Here is a 10,910-nt window from a genome sequence, read left to right as displayed (position 1 = left end):
GTCTTGTGTAGGCGTGGGTTTGTCTCCCTCTCGCTCTCTCTCCCTAAGATGTGTCCGGCATAGGCCAGGGTGCCACTCGAGGCCCAAACCAATTCTGGTTATCGCTTCTCGGCCTTTTGGCTAAGATCAAGTGTAGTATCTGTGAGGCTCGGCAGATGCAATGCACACTGGAAGGTTGCGCTTGCTAGTACTCTGGATGTATAGTATATTCATCTAGAGGAAAACATGGCCCTACCAGGATCGAGGCTATTAGACTGAGTAAGTGTGGGGGCTATGGTGCAATGTGCCCCAGGACTGACGACCCTGGAGTGAGTCTGAGCTTGCTGGCTTGGGACCCCGGCGAGCCTTGGGCTCTGTAGCACACCGTACCTTGCCCTTTCATACTTTCTGAGCATATTGCTCTATCCCGGCCTTCTGGCTAGGAAGGGAAATTTTTATAATCATGGTCGGAGGTCCGTTCAGCTTTGGGCTGAGAAACCAACACCCGGTTGGAGGTCCGGGTCAGCTTCGGCTGAGAAACCAACACCCGGTTTGAGGTCCGGGTCAGCTTCGGCTGAGAAACCAACACCCGGTTGGAGGTCCGGGTCAGCTTCGGCTGAGAAACCAACACCCGGTTGGAGGTCCGGGTCAGCTTCGGCTGAGAAACCAACACCCGGTTGGAGGTCCGGTTAGCCTTGGGCTGAGAAACTAACACCGGTTGACGGTCCGGGCAGTTTCGGCTGCGAAACCAACAACTAGTAGCTCTCTACTCCACTTGGGTAAGATGCCTGGGTGGACGCTGGGAGCAACGACAAGGCTCAACCAGGCTTCGGCTTGGGGGAGCACCGAAGATCCCTGACCCTTGCTGTGGCCTTCTGGCTCGGAGGGACGGGGTTGATTTTTGGGGACCCTCTCCTCACGGAAGGGTCCACACGAATCCTAGCCTTTGCACTGTTTTTGGTGTGACTTCGGTCATGCATTTTTTGCGGTGCTTTGGAAAGCTTCATTAAATCAAAAATCTGTTCTTATCAGTTTAATATCTGATACGTCCCCTATCTGGGGACCATATATTAAATGGATTTTTAGAACAGGGAGATGGAAAAAGAGCTTGCTCTGTCCACTCCACGCATTGACCTGGTATTGCAGTACCTCCAGGAACGGTGCACCCCTTCTTAACCCAGTTTCCAAAAGCAGAACTCAATTCACCTGATTCATATTAGCCCGATTTAATGAATTGGAAGAAAGCATACGTCTTCATATGCACCTCAATTTGGCCCATTCACTTTTCACACTTCCTCCTTTTGTTTTTTATCTTTCACACTTTTGACTTTCTTTATTCATCCAAATAGCAAACTCATCACCACTCAACCTGACCAACTCGGCTATGTCCCCGTGCTGCAGTTCTCTGTCTTATCTAGATCATTTGCAATTGAATGGAATAGATCCCTTTTGGACAAAGTGGATTCACCTGCTGCTGCAGTGACCACAGGTGTGATAACATCTAGAATTGGCATCTGGTGCGATCTCTCCGCTTCCACTCCAAAGAAAGTTACCTGTTTATTCCTATCATGCATTGGTTTTTGGGGTTTTCTTTGAGTAATGATGATCTCTTTAGTAGTCTGTTGGCGCCCTCTCCTGGAGGAATAGTTTGCTTGCTCTTGGACATTCTAAAAGAGAGGTCATGATAGACATTGAGCTTCTGAGCTCAATTGGGGACAGTCATGGGTGATGAATGTTTGCAACCTACTGCGAAGCCTCATACCGCAATATAAGGAACGTCAAATACTAAGAAAGGGCGGCCTATGAAAGAATTACTACTTTCAATAAGTACACTTAAACGGCTAATTGGGAATAGAAAAACTGTAAAAAGCCCTCTGAGAAAGCCCCCCTCTAACCTTTGATAGTAAGCTTTTCTGTAGTCTGCCTGTTGATGTATTTTCCGTTTGAACTGTGCACAACATGAAGAGACGGAACACTGGCGGCTTGTCACAATGCCCCCCGATGACATCACAATAGCGCTGCTGCCTAGAAAACAAGCTGCGCAGAAGAAGTTGTTCTTTGGGTGGGAGGGTGGGCTAGTGGAAGGAGGGGGCAATCTCTTTTTTTCCCGGGTGGTAGGGGGATGACAGGAGAAGGGAAGCGGGTGGTGAGAAAGGTACAGAGGGCAGGGTTTGGGGGCTGGGAAGGAAAGGGAAAAGATTAGGGTTTGGGGATGATGAAAGGGCTTTCTACGGGTAAGGATGGCAAAGGGTGGCAGTGACGGAAAGTCAGGCAACCTGTCCTGTCCGTCTTTTTGTATCGTGAATTGGAAAGACTGCAAGGGGGAGGGGAGTTGCTTGCGCCCTAAAGGAGGAGTTATTCAGATTCATTGCAGTGGGCGGCGGCTGCAAAACGCACCATTCTTCTTGTTTTGGCTCTGCAAAGCAGCCTTTTCAAGGGTTGGCTTGGGTGACAAAATGTCTTGTGTAGGCGTGGGTTTGTCTCCCTCTCGCTCTCTCTCCCTAAGATGTGTCCGGCATAGGCCAGGGTGCCACTCGAGGCCCAAACCAATTCTGGTTATCGCTTCTCGGCCTTTTGGCTAAGATCAAGTGTAGTATCTGTTCTTATCAGTTTAATATCTGATACGTCCCCTATCTGGGGACCATATATTAAATGGATTTTTAGAACAGGGAGATGGAAAAAGAGCTTGCTCTGTCCACTCCACGCATTGACCTGGTATTGCAGTACCTCCAGGAACGGTGCACCCCTTCTTAACCCAGTTTCCAAAAGCAGAACTCAATTCACCTGATTCATATTAGCCCGATTTAATGAATTGGAAGAAAGCATACGTCTTCATATGCACCTCAATTTGGCCCATTCACTTTTCACACTTCCTCCTTTTGTTTTTTATCTTTCACACTTTTGACTTTCTTTATTCATCCAAATAGCAAACTCATCACCACTCAACCTGACCAACTCGGCTATGTCCCCGTGCTGCAGTTCTCTGTCTTATCTAGATCATTTGCAATTGAATGGAATAGATCCCTTTTGGACAAAGTGGATTCACCTGCTGCTGCAGTGACCACAGGTGTGATAACATCTAGAATTGGCATCTGGTGCGATCTCTCCGCTTCCACTCCAAAGAAAGTTACCTGTTTATTCCTATCATGCATTGGTTTTTGGGGTTTTCTTTGAGTAATGATGATCTCTTTAGTAGTCTGTTGGCGCCCTCTCCTGGAGGAATAGTTTGCTTGCTCTTGGACATTCTAAAAGAGAGGTCATGATAGACATTGAGCTTCTGAGCTCAATTGGGGACAGTCATGGGTGATGAATGTTTGCAACCTACTGCGAAGCCTCATACCGCAATATAAGGAACGTCAAATACTAAGAAAGGGCGGCCTATGAAAGAATTACTACTTTCAATAAGTACACTTAAACGGCTAATTGGGAATAGAAAAACTGTAAAAAGCCCTCTGAGAAAGCCCCCCTCTAACCTTTGATAGTAAGCTTTTCTGTAGTCTGCCTGTTGATGTATTTTCCGTTTGAACTGTGCACAACATGAAGAGACGGAACACTGGCGGCTTGTCACAATGCCCCCCGATGACATCACAATAGCGCTGCTGCCTAGAAAACAAGCTGCGCAGAAGAAGTTGTTCTTTGGGTGGGAGGGTGGGCTAGTGGAAGGAGGGGGCAATCTCTTTTTTTCCCGGGTGGTAGGGGGATGACAGGAGAAGGGAAGCGGGTGGTGAGAAAGGTACAGAGGGCAGGGTTTGGGGGCTGGGAAGGAAAGGGAAAAGATTAGGGTTTGGGGATGATGAAAGGGCTTTCTACGGGTAAGGATGGCAAAGGGTGGCAGTGACGGAAAGTCAGGCAACCTGTCCTGTCCGTCTTTTTGTATCGTGAATTGGAAAGACTGCAAGGGGGAGGGGAGTTGCTTGCGCCCTAAAGGAGGAGTTATTCAGATTCATTGCAGTGGGCGGCGGCTGCAAAACGCACCATTCTTCTTGTTTTGGCTCTGCAAAGCAGCCTTTTCAAGGGTTGGCTTGGGTGACAAAATGTCTTGTGTAGGCGTGGGTTTGTCTCCCTCTCGCTCTCTCTCCCTAAGATGTGTCCGGCATAGGCCAGGGTGCCACTCGAGGCCCAAACCAATTCTGGTTATCGCTTCTCGGCCTTTTGGCTAAGATCAAGTGTAGTATCTGTTCTTATCAGTTTAATATCTGATACGTCCCCTATCTGGGGACCATATATTAAATGGATTTTTAGAACAGGGAGATGGAAAAAGAGCTTGCTCTGTCCACTCCACGCATTGACCTGGTATTGCAGTACCTCCAGGAACGGTGCACCCCTTCTTAACCCAGTTTCCAAAAGCAGAACTCAATTCACCTGATTCATATTAGCCCGATTTAATGAATTGGAAGAAAGCATACGTCTTCATATGCACCTCAATTTGGCCCATTCACTTTTCACACTTCCTCCTTTTGTTTTTTATCTTTCACACTTTTGACTTTCTTTATTCATCCAAATAGCAAACTCATCACCACTCAACCTGACCAACTCGGCTATGTCCCCGTGCTGCAGTTCTCTGTCTTATCTAGATCATTTGCAATTGAATGGAATAGATCCCTTTTGGACAAAGTGGATTCACCTGCTGCTGCAGTGACCACAGGTGTGATAACATCTAGAATTGGCATCTGGTGCGATCTCTCCGCTTCCACTCCAAAGAAAGTTACCTGTTTATTCCTATCATGCATTGGTTTTTGGGGTTTTCTTTGAGTAATGATGATCTCTTTAGTAGTCTGTTGGCGCCCTCTCCTGGAGGAATAGTTTGCTTGCTCTTGGACATTCTAAAAGAGAGGTCATGATAGACATTGAGCTTCTGAGCTCAATTGGGGACAGTCATGGGTGATGAATGTTTGCAACCTACTGCGAAGCCTCATACCGCAATATAAGGAACGTCAAATACTAAGAAAGGGCGGCCTATGAAAGAATTACTACTTTCAATAAGTACACTTAAACGGCTAATTGGGAATAGAAAAACTGTAAAAAGCCCTCTGAGAAAGCCCCCCTCTAACCTTTGATAGTAAGCTTTTCTGTAGTCTGCCTGTTGATGTATTTTCCGTTTGAACTGTGCACAACATGAAGAGACGGAACACTGGCGGCTTGTCACAATGCCCCCCGATGACATCACAATAGCGCTGCTGCCTAGAAAACAAGCTGCGCAGAAGAAGTTGTTCTTTGGGTGGGAGGGTGGGCTAGTGGAAGGAGGGGGCAATCTCTTTTTTTCCCGGGTGGTAGGGGGATGACAGGAGAAGGGAAGCGGGTGGTGAGAAAGGTACAGAGGGCAGGGTTTGGGGGCTGGGAAGGAAAGGGAAAAGATTAGGGTTTGGGGATGATGAAAGGGCTTTCTACGGGTAAGGATGGCAAAGGGTGGCAGTGACGGAAAGTCAGGCAACCTGTCCTGTCCGTCTTTTTGTATCGTGAATTGGAAAGACTGCAAGGGGGAGGGGAGTTGCTTGCGCCCTAAAGGAGGAGTTATTCAGATTCATTGCAGTGGGCGGCGGCTGCAAAACGCACCATTCTTCTTGTTTTGGCTCTGCAAAGCAGCCTTTTCAAGGGTTGGCTTGGGTGACAAAATGTCTTGTGTAGGCGTGGGTTTGTCTCCCTCTCGCTCTCTCTCCCTAAGATGTGTCCGGCATAGGCCAGGGTGCCACTCGAGGCCCAAACCAATTCTGGTTATCGCTTCTCGGCCTTTTGGCTAAGATCAAGTGTAGTATCTGTTCTTATCAGTTTAATATCTGATACGTCCCCTATCTGGGGACCATATATTAAATGGATTTTTAGAACAGGGAGATGGAAAAAGAGCTTGCTCTGTCCACTCCACGCATTGACCTGGTATTGCAGTACCTCCAGGAACGGTGCACCCCTTCTTAACCCAGTTTCCAAAAGCAGAACTCAATTCACCTGATTCATATTAGCCCGATTTAATGAATTGGAAGAAAGCATACGTCTTCATATGCACCTCAATTTGGCCCATTCACTTTTCACACTTCCTCCTTTTGTTTTTTATCTTTCACACTTTTGACTTTCTTTATTCATCCAAATAGCAAACTCATCACCACTCAACCTGACCAACTCGGCTATGTCCCCGTGCTGCAGTTCTCTGTCTTATCTAGATCATTTGCAATTGAATGGAATAGATCCCTTTTGGACAAAGTGGATTCACCTGCTGCTGCAGTGACCACAGGTGTGATAACATCTAGAATTGGCATCTGGTGCGATCTCTCCGCTTCCACTCCAAAGAAAGTTACCTGTTTATTCCTATCATGCATTGGTTTTTGGGGTTTTCTTTGAGTAATGATGATCTCTTTAGTAGTCTGTTGGCGCCCTCTCCTGGAGGAATAGTTTGCTTGCTCTTGGACATTCTAAAAGAGAGGTCATGATAGACATTGAGCTTCTGAGCTCAATTGGGGACAGTCATGGGTGATGAATGTTTGCAACCTACTGCGAAGCCTCATACCGCAATATAAGGAACGTCAAATACTAAGAAAGGGCGGCCTATGAAAGAATTACTACTTTCAATAAGTACACTTAAACGGCTAATTGGGAATAGAAAAACTGTAAAAAGCCCTCTGAGAAAGCCCCCCTCTAACCTTTGATAGTAAGCTTTTCTGTAGTCTGCCTGTTGATGTATTTTCCGTTTGAACTGTGCACAACATGAAGAGACGGAACACTGGCGGCTTGTCACAATGCCCCCCGATGACATCACAATAGCGCTGCTGCCTAGAAAACAAGCTGCGCAGAAGAAGTTGTTCTTTGGGTGGGAGGGTGGGCTAGTGGAAGGAGGGGGCAATCTCTTTTTTTCCCGGGTGGTAGGGGGATGACAGGAGAAGGGAAGCGGGTGGTGAGAAAGGTACAGAGGGCAGGGTTTGGGGGCTGGGAAGGAAAGGGAAAAGATTAGGGTTTGGGGATGATGAAAGGGCTTTCTACGGGTAAGGATGGCAAAGGGTGGCAGTGACGGAAAGTCAGGCAACCTGTCCTGTCCGTCTTTTTGTATCGTGAATTGGAAAGACTGCAAGGGGGAGGGGAGTTGCTTGCGCCCTAAAGGAGGAGTTATTCAGATTCATTGCAGTGGGCGGCGGCTGCAAAACGCACCATTCTTCTTGTTTTGGCTCTGCAAAGCAGCCTTTTCAAGGGTTGGCTTGGGTGACAAAATGTCTTGTGTAGGCGTGGGTTTGTCTCCCTCTCGCTCTCTCTCCCTAAGATGTGTCCGGCATAGGCCAGGGTGCCACTCGAGGCCCAAACCAATTCTGGTTATCGCTTCTCGGCCTTTTGGCTAAGATCAAGTGTAGTATCTGTTCTTATCAGTTTAATATCTGATACGTCCCCTATCTGGGGACCATATATTAAATGGATTTTTAGAACAGGGAGATGGAAAAAGAGCTTGCTCTGTCCACTCCACGCATTGACCTGGTATTGCAGTACCTCCAGGAACGGTGCACCCCTTCTTAACCCAGTTTCCAAAAGCAGAACTCAATTCACCTGATTCATATTAGCCCGATTTAATGAATTGGAAGAAAGCATACGTCTTCATATGCACCTCAATTTGGCCCATTCACTTTTCACACTTCCTCCTTTTGTTTTTTATCTTTCACACTTTTGACTTTCTTTATTCATCCAAATAGCAAACTCATCACCACTCAACCTGACCAACTCGGCTATGTCCCCGTGCTGCAGTTCTCTGTCTTATCTAGATCATTTGCAATTGAATGGAATAGATCCCTTTTGGACAAAGTGGATTCACCTGCTGCTGCAGTGACCACAGGTGTGATAACATCTAGAATTGGCATCTGGTGCGATCTCTCCGCTTCCACTCCAAAGAAAGTTACCTGTTTATTCCTATCATGCATTGGTTTTTGGGGTTTTCTTTGAGTAATGATGATCTCTTTAGTAGTCTGTTGGCGCCCTCTCCTGGAGGAATAGTTTGCTTGCTCTTGGACATTCTAAAAGAGAGGTCATGATAGACATTGAGCTTCTGAGCTCAATTGGGGACAGTCATGGGTGATGAATGTTTGCAACCTACTGCGAAGCCTCATACCGCAATATAAGGAACGTCAAATACTAAGAAAGGGCGGCCTATGAAAGAATTACTACTTTCAATAAGTACACTTAAACGGCTAATTGGGAATAGAAAAACTGTAAAAAGCCCTCTGAGAAAGCCCCCCTCTAACCTTTGATAGTAAGCTTTTCTGTAGTCTGCCTGTTGATGTATTTTCCGTTTGAACTGTGCACAACATGAAGAGACGGAACACTGGCGGCTTGTCACAATGCCCCCCGATGACATCACAATAGCGCTGCTGCCTAGAAAACAAGCTGCGCAGAAGAAGTTGTTCTTTGGGTGGGAGGGTGGGCTAGTGGAAGGAGGGGGCAATCTCTTTTTTTCCCGGGTGGTAGGGGGATGACAGGAGAAGGGAAGCGGGTGGTGAGAAAGGTACAGAGGGCAGGGTTTGGGGGCTGGGAAGGAAAGGGAAAAGATTAGGGTTTGGGGATGATGAAAGGGCTTTCTACGGGTAAGGATGGCAAAGGGTGGCAGTGACGGAAAGTCAGGCAACCTGTCCTGTCCGTCTTTTTGTATCGTGAATTGGAAAGACTGCAAGGGGGAGGGGAGTTGCTTGCGCCCTAAAGGAGGAGTTATTCAGATTCATTGCAGTGGGCGGCGGCTGCAAAACGCACCATTCTTCTTGTTTTGGCTCTGCAAAGCAGCCTTTTCAAGGGTTGGCTTGGGTGACAAAATGTCTTGTGTAGGCGTGGGTTTGTCTCCCTCTCGCTCTCTCTCCCTAAGATGTGTCCGGCATAGGCCAGGGTGCCACTCGAGGCCCAAACCAATTCTGGTTATCGCTTCTCGGCCTTTTGGCTAAGATCAAGTGTAGTATCTGTTCTTATCAGTTTAATATCTGATACGTCCCCTATCTGGGGACCATATATTAAATGGATTTTTAGAACAGGGAGATGGAAAAAGAGCTTGCTCTGTCCACTCCACGCATTGACCTGGTATTGCAGTACCTCCAGGAACGGTGCACCCCTTCTTAACCCAGTTTCCAAAAGCAGAACTCAATTCACCTGATTCATATTAGCCCGATTTAATGAATTGGAAGAAAGCATACGTCTTCATATGCACCTCAATTTGGCCCATTCACTTTTCACACTTCCTCCTTTTGTTTTTTATCTTTCACACTTTTGACTTTCTTTATTCATCCAAATAGCAAACTCATCACCACTCAACCTGACCAACTCGGCTATGTCCCCGTGCTGCAGTTCTCTGTCTTATCTAGATCATTTGCAATTGAATGGAATAGATCCCTTTTGGACAAAGTGGATTCACCTGCTGCTGCAGTGACCACAGGTGTGATAACATCTAGAATTGGCATCTGGTGCGATCTCTCCGCTTCCACTCCAAAGAAAGTTACCTGTTTATTCCTATCATGCATTGGTTTTTGGGGTTTTCTTTGAGTAATGATGATCTCTTTAGTAGTCTGTTGGCGCCCTCTCCTGGAGGAATAGTTTGCTTGCTCTTGGACATTCTAAAAGAGAGGTCATGATAGACATTGAGCTTCTGAGCTCAATTGGGGACAGTCATGGGTGATGAATGTTTGCAACCTACTGCGAAGCCTCATACCGCAATATAAGGAACGTCAAATACTAAGAAAGGGCGGCCTATGAAAGAATTACTACTTTCAATAAGTACACTTAAACGGCTAATTGGGAATAGAAAAACTGTAAAAAGCCCTCTGAGAAAGCCCCCCTCTAACCTTTGATAGTAAGCTTTTCTGTAGTCTGCCTGTTGATGTATTTTCCGTTTGAACTGTGCACAACATGAAGAGACGGAACACTGGCGGCTTGTCACAATGCCCCCCGATGACATCACAATAGCGCTGCTGCCTAGAAAACAAGCTGCGCAGAAGAAGTTGTTCTTTGGGTGGGAGGGTGGGCTAGTGGAAGGAGGGGGCAATCTCTTTTTTTCCCGGGTGGTAGGGGGATGACAGGAGAAGGGAAGCGGGTGGTGAGAAAGGTACAGAGGGCAGGGTTTGGGGGCTGGGAAGGAAAGGGAAAAGATTAGGGTTTGGGGATGATGAAAGGGCTTTCTACGGGTAAGGATGGCAAAGGGTGGCAGTGACGGAAAGTCAGGCAACCTGTCCTGTCCGTCTTTTTGTATCGTGAATTGGAAAGACTGCAAGGGGGAGGGGAGTTGCTTGCGCCCTAAAGGAGGAGTTATTCAGATTCATTGCAGTGGGCGGCGGCTGCAAAACGCACCATTCTTCTTGTTTTGGCTCTGCAAAGCAGCCTTTTCAAGGGTTGGCTTGGGTGACAAAATGTCTTGTGTAGGCGTGGGTTTGTCTCCCTCTCGCTCTCTCTCCCTAAGATGTGTCCGGCATAGGCCAGGGTGCCACTCGAGGCCCAAACCAATTCTGGTTATCGCTTCTCGGCCTTTTGGCTAAGATCAAGTGTAGTGTTGTTCGAAGAGGTGGATTAAGCTCCAGGCCACCTTAGTACAATGATACAATGCACACTGGAAGGTTGCGCTTGCTAGTACTCTGGGTGGATAGTATATTCATCTAGAGGAAAACATGGCCCTACCAGGATCGAGGCTATTAGACTGAGTAAGGGTGGGGGGCTATGGTACAACGTGCCCCAGGACTGACGACCCTGGAGTGAGTCTGAGCTTGCTGGCTTGGGACCCCGGCAAGCCTTGGGCTCTGTAGCACACCGTACCTTGCCTTTTCATACTTTTTGAGCATATTACCCTATCCCGGCCTTCTGGCTAGGAAGGGAAATTTTTACAATCCCGGTCGGAGGTCTGGTCAGCTTTGGGCTGAGAAACTAACACCCGGTTGGAGGTCTGGGTCAGCTTCGGCTGAGAAACCAACACTCGGTTGGAGGTCTGGGTCAGCTTCGGC

General features: G+C 47.4%; 6 non-coding genes and 1 pseudogene across 6 annotated transcripts; all 7 read left to right on the top strand.

Moving 5' to 3' along the window:
• The first annotated feature begins 100 nt into the window (after positions 1-100).
• On the top strand, positions 101-227 carry LOC142286440 (U2 spliceosomal RNA; annotated as a pseudogene).
• A 730-nt stretch (positions 228-957) lies between these two features.
• On the top strand, positions 958-1,150 carry LOC142286432 (U2 spliceosomal RNA). Its single transcript, XR_012747599.1, has one exon. It is a non-coding gene; the product is annotated as a U2 spliceosomal RNA (small nuclear RNA).
• Positions 1,151-2,537: 1,387 nt separating this feature from the next.
• LOC142286418 (U2 spliceosomal RNA) lies at positions 2,538-2,728 on the top strand. The gene has a single exon (XR_012747586.1). It is a non-coding gene; the product is annotated as a U2 spliceosomal RNA (small nuclear RNA).
• A 1,387-nt stretch (positions 2,729-4,115) lies between these two features.
• On the top strand, positions 4,116-4,306 carry LOC142286417 (U2 spliceosomal RNA). The gene has a single exon (XR_012747585.1). It is a non-coding gene; the product is annotated as a U2 spliceosomal RNA (small nuclear RNA).
• A 1,387-nt stretch (positions 4,307-5,693) lies between these two features.
• On the top strand, positions 5,694-5,884 carry LOC142286416 (U2 spliceosomal RNA). The gene has a single exon (XR_012747584.1). It is a non-coding gene; the product is annotated as a U2 spliceosomal RNA (small nuclear RNA).
• A 1,387-nt stretch (positions 5,885-7,271) lies between these two features.
• Positions 7,272-7,462, top strand: LOC142286414 (U2 spliceosomal RNA). The gene has a single exon (XR_012747583.1). It is a non-coding gene; the product is annotated as a U2 spliceosomal RNA (small nuclear RNA).
• A 1,387-nt stretch (positions 7,463-8,849) lies between these two features.
• On the top strand, positions 8,850-9,040 carry LOC142286413 (U2 spliceosomal RNA). The gene has a single exon (XR_012747582.1). It is a non-coding gene; the product is annotated as a U2 spliceosomal RNA (small nuclear RNA).
• The last annotated feature ends 1,870 nt before the right edge of the window (positions 9,041-10,910 follow it).

The sequence above is a fragment of the Anomaloglossus baeobatrachus genome, unplaced genomic scaffold (assembly GCF_048569485.1).
Source record: "Anomaloglossus baeobatrachus isolate aAnoBae1 unplaced genomic scaffold, aAnoBae1.hap1 Scaffold_658, whole genome shotgun sequence".
Lineage (NCBI taxonomy): Eukaryota > Metazoa > Chordata > Amphibia > Anura > Aromobatidae > Anomaloglossus > Anomaloglossus baeobatrachus.
The sequence above is the reverse complement of the archived record's forward strand: the minus strand, read 5'-3'. Positions and strand labels throughout refer to the sequence as shown.